The sequence below is a fragment of the Schistocerca americana genome, chromosome 8 (assembly GCF_021461395.2).
Source record: "Schistocerca americana isolate TAMUIC-IGC-003095 chromosome 8, iqSchAmer2.1, whole genome shotgun sequence".
Classification (NCBI taxonomy): Eukaryota; Metazoa; Arthropoda; class Insecta; order Orthoptera; family Acrididae; genus Schistocerca; species Schistocerca americana.
Genome location: NC_060126.1, coordinates 377860407 through 377874357, shown reverse-complemented (window position 1 = coordinate 377874357; position 13951 = coordinate 377860407). Strand labels below are relative to the sequence as shown.

The 13951-nt window shown below is 42.8% G+C and overlaps 1 non-coding gene across 1 annotated transcript; it reads right to left on the bottom strand.

Annotated features, from left to right (window-relative positions):
* Positions 1-13531: 13531 nt before the first annotated feature.
* On the bottom strand, positions 13532-13606 carry Trnat-ugu. The gene has a single exon. It is a non-coding gene; the product is annotated as a tRNA-Thr (tRNA).
* Positions 13607-13951: the final 345 nt, after the last annotated feature.

Genomic DNA, 13951 nt, shown 5'->3' with positions numbered 1-13951 from the left:
GAGGAGCTCGTAGGAGTAAGAGGTGAGTTGCATGGAAAATGAACGCGAGTATGTTCACATGCCAGAACGTTTGCGATCATTTTTAAAGCAGGAGCATTTTAGCCTTTTTCGTGCTCCGTTAGGAGCATTTTTTCGCTGTTGGTTGGTTGGTTGGTTTGGGGAAGGAGACCAGACAGCGTGGTCATCGGTCTCATCGGATTAGGGAAGGATGGGGAAGGAAGTCGGCCGTGCCCTTTCAGAGGAACCATCCCGGCATTTGCCTGGAGTGATTTAGGGAAATCACGGAAAACCTAAATCAGGATGGCCGGACGCGGGATTGAACCGTCGTCCTTCCGAATGCGAGTCCAGTGTCTTTTTTCGCTGTTATTTCACATAATTAATTTAGACCTGTGCTGTACCGAATGTGTTGCGGTGTGTTCCAAACAAACTGTTGAAGCGTAACTTTCGTATGATGGGCAGTGTGGGGGCAGGTGGCATTGTGCAACAGGGTGATTCCGTCTGACAGCACTGGTGCACATTTTGACTTTGACTTTATGGCGCATCCCGGTTTGTGCAAGTGTCTCCATAGTGCTGTACATCGATTGGGGTTCCACGCCCGTAGAATTCGAGGGTTCCTACAATCAAACAAGAGGGCTATCATGATCTTACCAGAAATTGTGTGAATAACTTTGGATTTCCTTGGCGGGGGGAGATGTGGGAATTTTCCACTGCTGGCGTTGCCATTTGTCCTCAGGCTGACAGACGGAATCATACTAATTTCGTGGCAGTGTAAAAATGTGTGTAGGACCAAGACTCGAACTCGGGACCTTTGCCTTTCATGGACAATTTCTCTACATACTGAGCTACTCAAACACGGCTAATAGCCCGTCATCACAGCTTTACTTCATCCAGTACCTCGCCTCCAACCTCAAGTAGCTCAGTCTCTCGAGAACTTGCCCATGATAGGCAAAGCTCCCGGGTCTGAGTGTCTGTCCGGCTCAGAGTTGTAAACTGTCAGGAAGTTTCATGTCAGCGCACACTCATGTAGCGTGGAAATTTTCCTTCTGGTGGTCATCCTGATGCACGATAACGCCTACCCAGACACTGCCAATCGACGAAGGCTACGCTTCAGCCATTTGCTTGGGAAACACTGCAACGTACAACCCGGATCTTTCGAGGTGTGATTTTCACATCTTTGGCGGACCAGAAGTAAAACGTGTGTGGGCGTCGATTCCAGTCGGACAAAGAAGTACAAGAGTTGGTGCAGATGCAGATCCGACAGCAGCCGACAGGAACAGCAGGAACTGATCATCTCTTATGCTAGTGTGATAGATGTCCTAACGCATGTCGTTATTCCTTGTGAAATGAATCACTCGATGGTTCTGTTGTGGTGTGTATACGGTTTTTAATTGTCTACCACTTATATATCAAGGTAATAAATCGTGACGAAACGAATATTCATTTATCGACTCACTCATTCGCGTATCGCAAATACCTTAGACCATATATACATATAGACCACGCACAGGCGTTGACGTCTGAAATCAACAGCTAAGTCGCCTGACAGTAGGCAAAGAGCCGCTTCCGTCATTACACATTCTAGATGTGTACGTACAAAGAAGAATTTAATCTTCTACTGGAATCCTCTATTATGGAGTCTTACTGTTTTTACTCGTACAGTGATAGGAAGGATTACTAATAATTTGTTACTGCAGTACTGCGGTAAAATAAAATTAAAATTAAAATCATACCAAAATGATTATCAGTTGTATAAGACACCACATCTTGTGTGAATTGAGGATTGTTACGCAGAAGAGACTACATGCTATACACAAGCCGTTATACCATTTATGTTGAAAATTGATAATAAATTCTGGTGTACAACTAACAATCGCTAAGACTTCATAACAGCAGAGAGCAGTATAGGATGCAATTCTCGTTAGTACGTACACACCCAGTTGCGAGTTTTGTCTGCTGAGCTGAGCGAGCGAGCAGACTCACAAGGGGAGGCCGCCAATTGTGAAATTCAGATTCGATTCATACTGCGCATAATAAAAGCTCATGGCCAGAGGTGTAATGTGGCAAAGCACCAAGATGCACTTCTCAGCCGTTGTCGAGAAAATCGACAGTTAAAATAAACCGTTGCGGTGAAATACTCTCTACGATTAATAATTTTATACAGCGTCGTGGCGCAGCGGTATATGAATTGCTTATGCATGTTGGTGAAGGCGGATCGCTCTCCAATTGTATCGCCTCCATTTTTCCGTTTGTTTAACATGGTGTACCAAAGCTCTCACGTCTGCACTGATTTTCGACGATGTTATAAGTTGCGCTAGGGACCGCATCTACCTTCTTTCGAAGTTAGCAGGATGCGGCGGCTCGTTTCGGCCCATTCAACATCTGTCCTTCACGTGTAACGAGCGAGTAACGGAGTTTATATTTCATACCTGCCACAGCAAATTTGTGTTCGTGGGGTTTCTATTCTAATTAGAACGTTTGACTTACGCTATACGTATTCGTTTCGGAATATCGTTTCTAGGTCTTCGGTTAACTATACGTGGTTAACATTATGAAGACAATTAATAACATTTGTGAAATACAACTTTGTTTGCGGAAAACATAATGATGTTCGAAGTCGCCAATTTTTCCACGACAAACGACTTTCAACAACTTATTATATGCATAATTGTTGCAACTGATTGCCGGGAATTATATATATATATATATATATATATATATATATATATATATATATATATATATATATATATATGTGTGTGTGTGTGTGTGTGTGTGTGTGTGTGTACACACATTTGAATTACAAAAGCAAATACTAAAAAAAAAATGCATGGCGCGAGATTCGATCCGGCGACCTTCGGATTACGAACCCGGCGCTTACCGCTGCGCCACGATGCTGTAGATAATTATTAATCGTTGAGAGTATTTCGCCGCAACGGTTTATTTTAACTGTCGATTTTCTCGACAACGGCTGAGAAGTGCATCTTGGTGCTTTGCCACATTACACCTCTGGCCATAAGCTTTTATTATGCGCAGTATGAATTGAATCTGAATTTCACAATTGGCGGCCTCCCCTTGTCAGTCCTACCCTCGTGACATAAACGCCGCGGCTTGTTTCCATCCCGTGTCTCTCATGCCTCTCACTGACTGAGTTCCAAGCTCTGCATAGCTGCAAAGTGCCTTTTTTATAGTTGTATTACCAGACATCTTGACTAGCTGATATCTTGGTGTAATTAAAGAAGCTACTGAAGCTTCTTCAATTACACTATCCCAGAAACCATCTTCAATGAAGACCACTGCAGCTGTTGTAATTCGTTTGTTAAAGGCACGAGTGGTTTCGTAATTTAAATTGCAACATCAGCGGCAAATCTGAATAAAAAGAAGAAAGAGACCGTTAACAATATTTGGCAAAGACCATATCATAGTGATGAAAAGTGTCCGAAAGACAGTACTGACATTACAGTGGTCAAGCCATGTTCCCAGTCCAATCCCAGCCTTTTTTTTAAAAATTTAGGTATTTTCACAAAAGGCGGTAGTCAACTTTTGACCATTATAATATAATTATTCAGTCTTGCGGACACTTTATCTTTGTGATATGGTCTTTGCGTAATATTGTTCACGGTCTCTTGCTTCTTTTTATTCAGATTTGCACCTGATGATTTAATTTAAATTACAAAACCGGTCGCGCTTTTAACAAAGGATATACAACAGCTGCAGCAGTTTTTCAGTCAACATTTAAAAATTTTGATGTGGATGCTCGTCCAATAAACAGTTATCCCAGAAACCGTTGAGACACCGCGAGCAAAAATCTGACGGCGAGTTTGGAGGGGCTTTATTCTGAATATTGGCAAGCTTCTTACTGGTCATTCTTTGGTTGAAGGGGAATGTGGGAAACCTATGACTCATTTATCTCCCTAGATAATGGAACCCGGCAAAGGAATGGGATGGTTAGATATTGAGCTGTGTCCCTCTGTAGCGAGAAGGGCAGCTTACCTACGTGTTACACGCTCTGCTACAAGTGTCCAGGGAATGCAGCATACGGCGAAGTTAACCATTTCATGGCAACGTTTGCTACGAAGTCCATGAGACACCAGCGATTGCTATGGCACCAAAGTGACTGCAGGAACTCCGAGGCTGCTCACAAACACACAACAGTCTGTAGCTGCAAAGTGCTTTTTTTCTGAATCATCAGTCTTCTAAATGGTTTGATGTGACGGGCCACAAATTCCTATCCTACGCTAACATTTTCATCTCAAAGTTGCACTTAAAACCTACGTCTTCAATTATTTGCTGAATATTTTCCAATATCTGTCTTCCTCTACAGATTTTACTCTCTCCAGCTCCCTCTGGTACCATGGAAGCTATTACCTGATCTTGAAACTTCCCCTTTGTATGTAAAGAACGACAGCGCTGGAAAAACTCTTACGTTGTTTGATTTTCAAACAGCTGAGCAAAACTGAACGTACTCAGACAGTTCTCTCGTTACTTATTCTGATCAATCTGACTTCCAATCATCCCTACAAACGAATGGCCGTGAATAACAATAACACATACCTTTCATGAATCACTTACCTCACAAAAATTTTCGTTACTCGAACTACCCCAATACAGCGAGCGCCAATACTGCCAGCTAAATAAAAGATTTTAACAAAGATTTTAACCACTGACGGCACTAACTACTGATAGGCATACTTAGCAAATGAAAGATTTTGATAGAGAACACACAATGTATTTAAGTTAATAGTGTTCAAAAGTCATTATATATATATATATATATATATATATATATATATATATATATATATATATATATGTTGGATATATTTCGTAAACCACATCAAATACTGACGAACCGATTCCACACACCGAACGTGAGGAGAGGGGCTAGTGTAATTGTTTAATACAAACCATACAGAAAATGCACTGAAGTATGTTTTTTAACACAAACCTACGTTTTTTTTAAATGGAACCACGTTAGTTTTGTTAGCACATCTGAACATATGAACAAATACGTAATCAGTGCCGTTTGATGCATTGTAAAATGTTAACTACATCCGGAGATATTGTAACCTAAAGTTGACGCTAGAATCCGCTGTTCGATCGTGTACACTTTCGACGGGCGTTTCATAGGACGTGGAGGACGCATAAATTGGCCAGCCCGTTCTCCTTATCTTACACCTCTGGGCTTCTTTCTGTGGGGTACGTTAAAGGAGAATGTGCACCGTGATGTGCCTACAACCCCAGAGGATATGAAACAACGTATTGTGGCAGCCGGCGGCGACATTACACCAGATGTACTGCGGCGTGTACGACATTCATTACGCCAGAGATTGCAGTTGTGTGAAGCAAATGATGGCCACCACATTGAACATCTATTGGCCTGACATGTCGGGACACACTCTATTCCACTCCGTAATTGAAAACGGAAACCACGTGTGTACGTGTACCTCACCCCTCATGGTAATGTACATGTGCGTCAGTGAAAAAGACCAATAAAAAGGTGTTAGCATGTGGACGTAATGTGCTGTTCCAGTCTCTTCTGTACCTAAGGTACATCACCGTTCCCTTTGGATCCCTACGTAATTCGGTGCTCTCCGATACACACGATCGAAAAGCGGAGGAGTGGTACTCAATCGTCAACGTTAGGTTCCAATATCTCCGGATGTAATTAACATTTTACAATGTAACAAACGGCACTGATTACGTATTTGTTTATATGTTCAGATGTGCTAACAAAACTAACGGGGTTCCATTTAAAAAAAACGTAGGTTTGTGTTAAAAAACATACTTCCGTGCATTTTTTTATGGCTTGTATTAACCAATTACACTAGCCCCTCTCCTCACGTTCGGTATGTGGAATCGATTCGTCAGTATTTGATGTGGTTTACGAAATATATCCAGCGGTAATGTTAGGTGACTCACCCTGTATATCAGTTCATGACATCCAGTCTTACAAATTTCCTTTTTCTGACGGACACACGTCCAGATCGTCCGCTCATAATAAACTCTCAAAACTCTGGCATCTCTCCCCCACATCCACCACTGCTGGCGGCTTTCCTCCAATTGCCCAACGCTACGGACTGTTCACATCCAACTGCCCAACGCTACACTAGCGCATAATCCAACAATGAGTCCAACCAGCCACAGGCTGCACACAATGCAGTCAGCGATTTTCATACACAGCACTATGTAGGTTTTGTGAAGGTATATGCGAGGGGCTACTTCCTTGATAAGGGTAATGTACTCACCTGGGAGAAACAAGCAAGGCAATGGGGCAGAAGGAAGATGTGTGAACAATGTGAGCACGTCTCTTTCTTAGATGCCAGGAATGGCTGGACTTTTCAATTGGTGTCAGACGTGAATAAACAAGTAGTTCACCATACATGAGGGAATAACGATGAAGCAAAGAGTGGCTGTCTAGTTGTCGTCCAACGTAAAATCACGAAAGCAGCATTTGTTAAAACATTTATTTGTTTGTCAGCAAACAACAACAGTCGTGACGAAGCTCGTATACGTAACGCTCGCCTTGCCGCAATGTGTGAACTGTACTCGGTCGGCGGGCGGCTTATTTTCACTGGCCACCTGGAGCATCTCTCTGCCAATGACATAGTGATGGCAGCGACTCATCAATGACGCTGACTCCATCAGTGGGCAGCAGTCCACCAAGGCAGCCACACTGATTAGAGACAGTCCCACAGCTCAGGGCAGGGAGCGGTTTGCCATGCAGTACTACCTGGTGGACCCAATATGGGGGAGGCAGTTCTCAGCTTCAGCACCTGCCCACGAAAGTGCAGGCAGACAGCAAGGTGGCTGAGTGGCTGCATGGCCCTGGGCTTGAAGTCGACCAACAGGATAGGAGGGCTAAATCATCAGCATTAAGCAATCAATTTACAGGCCGGCCATCGCAGGTGGTGCACCACATTTGCCTCGGCACCAGTTTTGGATAGCGCCATTTTGTCATGCACGGTATGCTTTATTCTTAGCGGCACATGAACAGTTCCAGAAACTGTCTGACTCAGGTTCTGATTAGTTTTAATACTGTGCAGCATGGAACTGCCGTTTTCCACCTTCCACTGAAAGCTTTTCTTTCAAATCGTTGTAATCAGCAATTAATTCTACATTAACTACAGACATTTTTTTCTTGTTCATGTAATATGTGGGGTAAGACAACTCTTGGTCTATGAAGCTTCTTTCTGGCCTACAAACAGCTTTCTCTGGAGAAATGGTGTTTAGAATTGGTCGACCAGTTCTGTTGGGCAGCAGTCTCTCCAGCAGATGAAGTGACATTGATATACAGCGAGGAAAGCAGTGGAGCAATTACTATTCTGGCCTCACTGGGTCACGTAGGCACTGCCCTGGTGGGAACACAGCAGCGGCGAGCCGCCGGCCCGACAGACGACCAGCTCGCTGCTTGCACTCGCCGCCGTGCCTGCGGACAGGAGAGCGCAAACACCAGCAGGCTACCCGCAGCCACTGCCGCCTCTGCCGGCGCGCCGGAATACACAAAAAGTCCGGCGAGGCGCCGTGTTTGGGCAACGTGCCGCCAATGAGATAGCGCCACCTGCCACCACCCCCAGCAGATAAGGGGCGCCGACTGAACCCCCGCCCACCCCCACCCCCCTCCCTCATCACCCACCACCTGTGAGTTACGGTCCGCTCCGGAAAAATACGCTCCGCAGCCGCCGTCGCCGACGCGTCCGTACGCTGTAATCTTGGTTCCTACCGTATTCCTCTCCGCTTCAGTGTTTATGGGCGCGCGTCCCTCCCAACGCCCATGTCATAATGATAAAAAAAGCGACCACCATCTCTTTCCGAACTGGAGGATCACAGCGAGAAAGTCATTCCTTCTGTGACTCGATTTTTGCCTTTCATTCATCCCCCTCCCTCTACCCCATACTGTATTTCCGATATGTGATGGAGAATGAAATCTTTACTCTTCAAATACGAGGGTGAGTCAAATGAAAACTTTAAATTTGTAATAACAAATCGAAATTTCGCGCAGTTATCCTGTAAGTTGGTAAGCGTGCTATAAACAGCGTGCAGAATGGCCTGTAGCTTGCAGCATAGTGCAGATTCACACATACCGTCGCAGTATCAGTATAAAGATGGCCACCCCACTTACGACTTTCACCAGTGAAGATCAGCATTCGGTTAGTCGGTTTTTGCGTAGTGAAGGTGTGAAACCTATTGAAATTCATCGACGAATGAAGATTCAGTACGGTGATGCGTGTTTGTCACAGCAGCAAGTCTACCAAGTCTACGAATGGAGTAGGAAGTTCGCAAATGGCGTGACTTCAGTGGAAGATGCTCCTCGTCCAGGTGAGGCACAACGAGAGTGACTCCACAGAACATTGCAGCAGTTGAAGCCATAGTGAAGGAAAACCGCCGATTGACACTGAACGACATTGCAGTATGTTTACAGATTAGTCATGGGTCAGCACACCACATTGTGCATGATGCGCTCCAGTTTCACAAAGTGTCTGCAACATGGGTGCTGACTCCTGAAATGAGAGAACGACATGTCGACGCTTGTGAAGAACTTCTGCCGTGCTTTGAACGAGAAGGTGATGGCTTCCTTGCAAGAATCGTTACTGGGAACGAAACCTGGGTCCACTTCCACCAACCGGAAACGACGAGAGCGAGCAAGGAATGGCGCCATTCCTCATCACCAAAACCAAAGAAGTTTCGAACAGAACCGTCAGCAGGGAAGGTTATGCTGACTCTCTTTTGGGACGACAAAGGCGTCATTTTGGAGCATTACATTCCTAGAGGGACCACTGTCACCAGTGCATCACACACAGATCTAAAATATCATCTGCGGCCTGCAATCAAATCATAGCGACGTGGATTGCTGTCAGCAGGTGTCCTTTTGCAACATGACAAAGCAAGGACCCACACTGCCCGTACAACAGTTGCAACAATCACAGACCTCCATTTTGAGCGTCTTGCTCATCCACCATACTCACCAGACATTGCCTCAAGTGATTTCAATATGTTTGTACCACTCAGAGACGCAATAGGAGGAAAGAAGTTGCGTTCTGGTGAAGAAGTACGCCACGCGGTGCATGAGTGGTTGCGCGGACTAACAAAAGAATATTTTTCTAAAGGAATTTATGCACTTTGTAAGCGCCGGAGGACATGCATTGAGCGTGGGGGAGATTATATTGAAAAGTAATACAACTTTGTATCACTTCTGCACAATAAATAATATTTAAAAAATATTTAAGGTTTTAATTTGACTCACCCTCGTACTACCTTGAAGTGGCAAACGTCATGGAATAGCGATATGCGTACACAAGCTATAAAGGGACTGATGGAGCTGACATTTGAACTCAGGTGCTTTATGTGAAACGGTTCCCGATATGATTATGGCTCCACGACGGGAATTTAAAGACTTTGAACGCAGAAAGGTAGATGGATCTAGACGTATGGGACATCCAATTTCGGAATTCGTTAGGGAATTCAATATGCCGAGATCCAGTGTCAAGAGTGTTCTGAGAATACTATATTTCAGGCATTACCTCCCACCATGGACAACGCAGTAGCCGACGGTCTTCACTTGAAGAACGAAGAGTTGTCGGTAGTAACAACCACGAAAACTGCATGAAATAACAGTAGAAATCAATGTGGGACGTACGACGAACGTATCCGTTAGGACAGTGCGGCAAAATTTGACGTTAATGGGCTATGGCAGCAGACGACCTACTAGAGTGCCTTTGCTAACATCAGATCACCTGCAGCGCTTCATCTGGTCTCGTGGCTATTCCGGTTGGACCCTAGACGACTGGAAAATCGTGGTCTGGTCAGATCGATTTCAGTTGGTGAGCGCTGGTGGTACGGTTCGACTGTGACGCAGAAGCCAGGAAGTCTTGGACCTAACAATGTACTGTACAAGCTGATGGTGCCTCCATAACGGATTGGGCTGTGTTTACATGGAATGGACTGGGTCTTTGGTCCAACTCAACCGATCATTAACTGAAAATGGTTATGTTCAGCTAATTGGAGACCATTTGAAGCCGTTCATGGACTTGATATTCCTAAACATGTTACCGGCCCATAATTGTTCAAATGGCTCTGAGCACTATGGAACTTAACATCTGAGGTGATCAGTTACTTAGATCAACTTAATCCTAACTAACCTAAGGACATCACACACATCCATGCCTGAGACAGGATTCGAATCTGCGACTGTAGCAGTCACGCGGTTCCAGACTGAAGTGCCTAGAATCACTCGGCCACCACGGCCGGCCCATAATTTTTGGCGACTGGTTTGTAGAACATTCTGAATAATTCGAGTGAATGAATTGGCCATTCAGATCGCCCGACATGAATCCCATCGAACATTTATGAGATGTAATCGACAGACCGGTTCGTGAACAAAATGCACCGGCAACACTTCCGCAATTGTGGACTGCTATAGAAGCAGCATGTCTGAATTTTTCTGCCGGGAACTTCCGCGGATTTGTTGAGTCCATGTCACGTCGATTTGCTACAACACACCGGGCATAAGGAGGTTATACACGGTAGTATGAGGTATCCCATGACATTTATCACCTCCGTGTATAACCTAAAAATTCTAATACGCGTAAAAACGAATTAGATTGCCACCAGTAATCTCCGTTGCCCCCTGCTCCCGAAAAAAAAGTCTCTTGGCAATTTTCACGCAGTGATATACTATTTTTTTTTTTTTTTTTTGCCTTACGGCCACAGTTTCTTTGCCATCCACTTCAAACTTGGCGAACACATGCACTGCTATAATGTGCCTGTCACTTATTCATCACATCGTTTTTGAGATGTTGTGTTTAACACTCAATACGTAATTCATCTTCTAGAATCTTACACAACCTCTGCAAAAATTGTGCCTTTAATAAGGTACCCATGGGATAAATACGAAAAATTAAACAAAAACTTAAAAGAGAATCACTTTTATTAAATGGAGTTTTGTGTTTGTGTGACAATGTCATTAAAGCCGTTATCATCTGTTGTTTATCTTAAGTTTTTAATTTTGATTTCTCCTAGGCGGTAATTCTTTTCGAGCGTTCTTTAACACAAAACTGAGCAGAGGTTCTATAGTGATTATACTTTGAGTGCCCTTTTGTACTGGGGCTCATATTGCCAGCAACAACGGGGCTCGTATTACCCACACGGCCATCTATGTAAACAAAAATTGTCGCCGACTAACAATAAGTATAAAATACAGTAATAATACTCGAACATAGCCCTTGATAGGTGTGTCTTATAAAGAAAATATAGGCACATCTACAGTAATATTGTCACAAACAGCTACCACTAAAAATTTTTATCAGCGGTGGAAACAAGATTACGTCGCAGCTCACTGGTTAAACTAGCTACCGCGGCAGAATGCTCTGTAGGCGTAATTACCAACTATTACTTGTAATTGATACATTTATTAGCTATGGAGATGGACCAAACTACAAACAGGGGTTCTTGATATCGTCCTTACCAGCACATTCATGCGGTAATGTGAATACTGTGTACAAAAAGTGCTGTGAATAGAGTTAACAGTAAAGAAAAAAAAGAACTAAAACGTCATGCTTGATGCTGGTGTTCGATTAGTTAGTTAGTTGGTTGGTTGCCTGTTACATAGATCAGTCGCACGACACGGTAGACACAGTGATGTGGAACGTGTCAAGTGCACAAGCAATGCACATGTGAAACACGATTTTTTAAATATCTATATATATTACAGTACAGTGTTAAAGATTAATATTTTTATTATATACCCGATTGCCTTAAATGGCACAACAAGCGTATACTATATTTATGTATTTATTTATTTTTATTCAAGAATTCATGTATGGTATAGAATGAGTTGTCAAGGAGCTATGATTTCAATTTATTTTTGAAGCTATTACTGCTGTCTGTCACACATTTTATTTCATCTGGTAATATGTAAAAAAAAAAATTACCTCTTTCTGTGCCAAAGATAGGCTGAGTAAAGAACAGTGTATGTTTTTCTTTCTCCTGGTATTATAATCATGAATGTGATTGTTGTTTTTAAACTGGTCCATGTTGTTGAGAACAAATGTCATTAGTGAGTAAATGTACTGTGAGGCTGTTGTAAGAATTCCCAATCTTTTAAAAAGATGACTACAAGATGTGCGGCTATGAACCCCACACATTATTCTAACCACTTTCTTTTGAGCAGTGAATACTTCTTTGTCCAAGTGTTGAGTTACCCCAAAATATTATTCCGCATGACATCAGATAATGAAAGTATGCAAAGTATGGTAACTAATTTCTGTACCCTCAAAATTGGCAGTTATTCCGGTTGCAAATGTTGGTGAACCTAGTCACTTTAGAAGGTCCGAAATATGAATTTCCCAATTAAGATTCTCATCTATATGTACAGCCAAAAACTTAGTATGCCCTACCTTATCTACTGATTTCTGCTGATGTGTTATATTTATTGAAGGAACTGTACTTTTTTCAGAAGAAAATTGGATGTACGGTCGTTTATTTTTCAACGTTTATAAGAAGCACATTTGCAGAAAACCAATTAATTTCTTTCCAAAGTTCTTATTTGTATCATTTTCAATTGGAGTTTCTTTTACTGGATTAATAATTATGCTTGTATCATCTGCAAATAGTGTCAGTTCAGCTTCTTGTTTCAGATAAGAAGGGAGGTCGTTCACATATATTAAGAACGGAAGGATACCAACACCTAACCTGTGGAACACCTAATGTAATTTCACCCCAGCCGGATGATGCGGCGAAGTTACCTAAATCAATTGACCCATATAAAGAAACTTTTTGTTACCTATTCTGTTGGTATGACTTAAACCACTCAGATGCTATTCCATTTATACCATGGAATTGTAATTGCTATAACATAATGTCATTGTTCACACAATTAATTGCTTTGGACAAGTCATAGAAAATTCCTATTACTGACATTTTACTATATAAATTGTGGAGAGTGAAACTGCATATTGCTGTCTCAGTGGAACAGCATTTTTGAATTCCGAACCGTGATTTACTAAGTATCCCATTACTGTTGAGATGGCTAACCACTCTTGAGTACATCACTTTCTCTAACATTTTTGAAAACACTGTAAGGAAGGGTACTGGTCTATAATTACTGACGTCTGTGGTGTCCCCCTTTTTGTAGAGAGGCCTGACAAGGGCATATTTTAACATGTCTGGGAAAATACTGGGTGAACAGCACAAATGTAGTAAGCGATAAACTTTTTCACTTCATTGTTTTGTGTGTGTGTGTGTGTGTGTGTGAGGGGGAGAGGGGGGGACGCAAAAGTTTCGCAAATGTTTGAAATTGTGTATAAAATTTGATGCAAGTCGCTAAGTACTCTTAGTCTCAAATACTAGATGAATATAGTCTGGATGATTTACGCTGCGTCAAGATATATATATATATATCGGTAGTATCTGTTCCCGAAAGAACAGTTACCGTGGATGACCATGCAGCTTTGCTAGAAATGAAATGATAATTAAATGGACACCCTAGCTGCAAACAGGCGTTGATGTACTTCATTGGGGACATGTTGAAAATGTGTGCCACGACCGGGACTCGAACCCGGGATCTCCTGCTTACATGGCAGACGCTCTATCCATCTGAGCCATCGCTGGCACAGAAGATAGTGCGTCTGCAGGGACTTATCCCTTGCACGTTCCCCGTGAGATCCACATTCCTAACATGTCCACACCACTACATTCGTAGTGCGCCTAATAGATGTTTGCCCATCATACTCATTACTCGTGGCAGATTAATCTACCAAATCCCGTACGAGTTCGGGCATAGCGTGTGCGTTCGCACAAGAAGGTCAATGGCCGGGAAGCCATATTTTAACTATATATGACGGTAGTATCTGTTCCCGAAAGAACAGTTACAGTGGATGACCATGCAGCTTTGCTAGAAATGAAATAATAATTAAATGGACACTCTAGCTGCAAACAGGCGTTGATGTACTTCATT